We start from the raw sequence: 4,269 nt of genomic DNA, 5'->3' as shown, positions 1-4,269 counted from the left end.
GTGATTTCCCCAAGGTCACAAAATATGATGGGCAGCTTTGAATTTAGATCGGCCTGACACTCTGGTCCATGATCTTCCTCTCTTTTAAAAATAAAGATGACTTCCTCCCATCATAAAAGTAAGTCATGTTCATTACTGAAAATGTGGAAACTGCAAAAGTGTAAAGGAAAGAAAATTATCCAGAGATAGCAGACACATTGGTGTATGTGCATTCAGTAAGATATTTTTCTTCATATAGATCACAGAAGAGGAATTGCTGATTAAAGTTTAGGCCAACATTATGGGTTATCGCTGCACTGTTTTCTGATATATTTTTTCTCCGTCGGTAATGACAGAGTACTGGTTCTATCACTTCACCTGGCATTCAGTATCATTTGGTATTTCAAAAACTCTTTGTTAATGTGGTGGGTGAAAATGTTTTAATGTGTTTTTAATACCAGAGAAGTTGATCTTTTTGCTATATAGATTAAACAGCTTTATTAACTTCTTAATGGGGCAAATAAAAGTCTATTTGTGGAAGTAAGAGGCAATTCTATTATAACCCATTATTATTATTTTGGTTTTTTTTTTGTGAACTTGTCATTTCTTGAAGTAAAAAAGCAAATGATTATATTCACGGAAAAAAAAAAAAGAAAAAGAAGCAAGCTATATTCTTAAGTACTTATAAGCTAGAGGCCAATCGAATCTTCTCAATGATTCAATCAATAGCAGCAAGAATGGAGAAGATCAAAAGAAGGGATAAGGAATTAGAGGAACCGGAGCTGTAAATTGGCCTTCTTAGGTGAGTAATTGTACAACAATTACTCGGCAGCTGTGTTCTTTTCTTTCCTTTTGAATTGTGTGTGTGTGTGTGTGTGTGTGTGTGTGTGAGTGTGTGTGTGTGTGGTGCTGGGGATGAAATCTTGCACATGCTAGGTGAGAACTCTGTCACTGAGCTACAGTACTACTGGCCCATGGAGCTGCATTATTTTTTATGTATGTATGTATGTATGTATTTATGACAGGAGCTGCATTATTAAGAACCTAAGAAGAGCTTTTTGCAGATGTTCTGTCAACTGCAATTGCCTGCTGCCAGCCATGGTCCACCCCACCATGTTCTTTGACATTACCATTGATAGTGATTCATTGGTTGTGTCCCCTTGGAGCTATTTGCAAAGAAAATGCCCCAAATAGTAGAATGCTTCTGTGCTCTGAGCACTGGAGAGAAAGAATTTGGTAATAAGGGCTTCTGCTTTCACAGAATTATTCCCGGATTTATGTGTTAGGATGGTGAAGTCACATGCCATAATTGCAAGTCCATCTATAGGGAAATTTTTGATGATGAGGACTCCATCCAGAAGCCTACAAAAGCATGACATCTAATCTGCATTTGGGGTAATATTGGGGGTTCATAACCCACTTCAATCTAATGTATGAAATATGATATGTCAAGAGCTTTGTAATGTTGTGAACAACCAATAAAAAAAAATTAAAAAAAAAAGCATGGCATCTTGTCCATGGCAAATGTGGACCAAACACAAACAGTCCCCAGTTTTTCATCTGTATTATCAAGATGGAGTGGATGGGTGGCAACTTATGTGTGGTCTTTGGGAAGGTTAATGAGAGCAGGGGTGTCGTGGAAGACATGGAGTGCTTTGGGTCCACGAAGGGCAAGACCAGCAAGAAGACAAGTCATTGCTGATGGTGGTTTTTTCTAATACATTTGACTTGTGTTTATGTTCACCACCAGATCATCCTTTGGTAGCTTAGGAAAGCACTCCAAGTGTACTTGCTGCCGTTCTTTGAGTTCCATATTTTCCTTATTCCCTTCCAAGTCTAGATGGATAGCAGAATTCATCTGCTATATAGAGAGAGCAGCTCCCTATTCTCAGTGGTCCTTCACTCATTTCCTCACAAGTTAATGCTAACTGCCTCATGGTTCTGTCCTATCTGCATTTGGTATCTCTGTGCTGGGAACTGCTCCAAGCTCCACGCTGGTGAGACCAGACTTGGGGTTGAGATTTTATGTTCTGTCCTCTGTAAGTCTATTCTCATCTGAATTCTCTGTTTTCAACAAATTAACTGAATTCTAACACAAAAAAGTTACAATTAAATATGCTACTGGTGTAAAAAAGAATACTACCAATACGGTTGAACCAAAAGACTCCCTTCCCAATGACATAAATTTCACATCTGACCTCACATGACAGGTACAGTCAAAATGAGGATGCACTAAAAATGAAGCGAAAAGTAAAATTACCTTCAGGCTATGCTTGTAAGATGTATGTGACACATAAATGAACTCTGTGCTTAGACTTGGGTTCCATCTCCAAGATACTTCATTATGCATTTGCAAATATTCCAAAAAAAAAAAAAAATCTAAAATCCAAACAGAATCTTCTAAGTCCCAAGTGCTTCAGATGCGGAGGCCGGGGTGGGGTGGGGTTCAACCTGTATTTGTGTTGGAGAAACTCTTGCATTTAGCTCCATACTTCTTAGAGGGGATTTCCCTCTCCTCTTTCCATATACCAACTCGCCCTTTTCCCTGAAATGGAAGTGATTTGAAAGGGAAGTGATTTGATTGAGAAAATGATATTCTTGTCTTCTGTTACTCTGCAGAACCTGCAGAACCATTCTCTGCTTCCTCCTAGGGTTGAGTGCCCTGACCTGACCTCCTGCTCCATAGAAACTGTCTACTCTGCTCAGCTGTTCTCCCCTCCCACCTGGTGGGTATGTGAAATTCCAGGGAAGAAATTCCAGGGGAAGCCCAGGCAATAGTCTCTACTCTGGCTTTTCCACCAGTGCAGGGCATTGCATTTCAATTCCTAACCAGCTTATGAATTTATTGACAATTCTTACCCAATGAGCAGAGGCACTTGGTGGGGTGTGGCCCCAGGGGAGTCTTGACCTCCATGCTGTGCCTCCCTGGTCTTCTCCCCATCCCCTTTTCCGCCTCTAAATTTCTTTGAGTTGCACATTTGTCCTTTCATATGCATTTTTAGGTCAACATTATAGAACTGATGAAAACTCCTTCTGGCCATTTGATTGAGGTTGTATTAAATTTATGGAATAACTTGAGAACAACTGGTATTCTAAGAACAGAGCTTTTATTTTCAGAAGATTGACATATGTTTTTATTTACTCAGGGCCTTTATGCATTTCACAAAAGTTTAGTAGTTGTCTTCAGTAACTTTTATATGTTTCTCTGCATAGCTGTTCCTAGAAATTTTATGATATTGATTATTTTGCTAAAGAGGGTTACTCATGAGTTGCGGGTGTAGAAAAACCCTTTATTTTTGCTTATTGATTTCTATTCTTTCCAACATGGTTTTGGCATTCTGTTTTTAGACTCATTTAATCTTTCATTAGTTCTAATAATTAGCTGTTCATCTTTGATTCTAGATAGTCAATGCAATTATCTTAAATAATAACAATGCGCTCCTGTCACCAACTACATGTTTTGGATTTAACTGTCTTGGCTAGGAATTCTATGGAATTGAAAAATAGCTGAGATGTCAGATAGCCACCTCTTGTTCCTCATTTTTGTTGATATTTAGTTAATGTCTTATCATTGATTATAATACTTGCTATAACAGCAAGTGAAAAGGAATTTCCTCTATTGCTTGCTATTTTTTTCAAAATCCAGCAATGGGTTTTGTATTTTATTAAATGCTCTTTTCAGAATATAATCATATGTTTTCTTCCTCTGTTAACATAGATAATAACATTAATGGATTTCCTCAACTGAACTGATTTACACAGTTAATATAAGTGGCAATTAGTCCACACGTTTAATTCTGTAGAGGCGTTGCTGTATTTTAATTACTATTGGTTTATTGAGGAATTTTGTTTCCATATTTGTAAGTGAGATTGGCTTACAGTTTTTCTTCTGTGGGTATAATCTCTGATTTAATTTAATTTTCCTCCTTGATCAGCCTTGTCAAGAGGTTGTCAATTTCACTGGTCAATTCAAGGAATCAGGTTTTTATTTTTTTATTTGTTCCTACTCCACTATTATTTATTTATCTGTTTTGATCATTTCTGCCTCATGCTTTTCTATTTTTGAAAAGTCTTCATAGACACTGATTTTTCTGATAATTCTTTTTCTTATAAATTATGATTTTAGATTGCAGATTACATTTGGCATCATGTTTCATTTTTATCTGTCTCTCTCCCTTCATTCCAGAATATGTACGAGAAAAAAAGAATAAAATAATAAGATGTTGGTCTTGGCAACTGAACCGATATTCTTCCCTTTTCTAGCTAACAAACCAAACCAAACCAAACAAA

The 4,269-nt window shown here is 37.1% G+C and overlaps 1 pseudogene across 1 annotated transcript; it reads left to right on the top strand.

Moving 5' to 3' along the window:
- The first annotated feature begins 1,160 nt into the window (after nt 1–1,160).
- LOC308631653 (peptidyl-prolyl cis-trans isomerase A-like) lies at nt 1,161–1,681 on the top strand (annotated as a pseudogene). The gene is made up of 3 exons: nt 1,161–1,258; nt 1,307–1,349; nt 1,482–1,681. The product of its transcript is annotated as a peptidyl-prolyl cis-trans isomerase A-like (transcript).
- The last annotated feature ends 2,588 nt before the right edge of the window (nt 1,682–4,269 follow it).

Source organism: Spermophilus citellus (genome assembly GCF_964194105.1).
Source record: "Spermophilus citellus genome assembly, chromosome: 12".
Lineage (NCBI taxonomy): Eukaryota > Metazoa > Chordata > Mammalia > Rodentia > Sciuridae > Spermophilus > Spermophilus citellus.
Note: the sequence above shows the minus strand (reverse complement) of the source record. Positions and strands in the feature narration are given on the sequence as shown.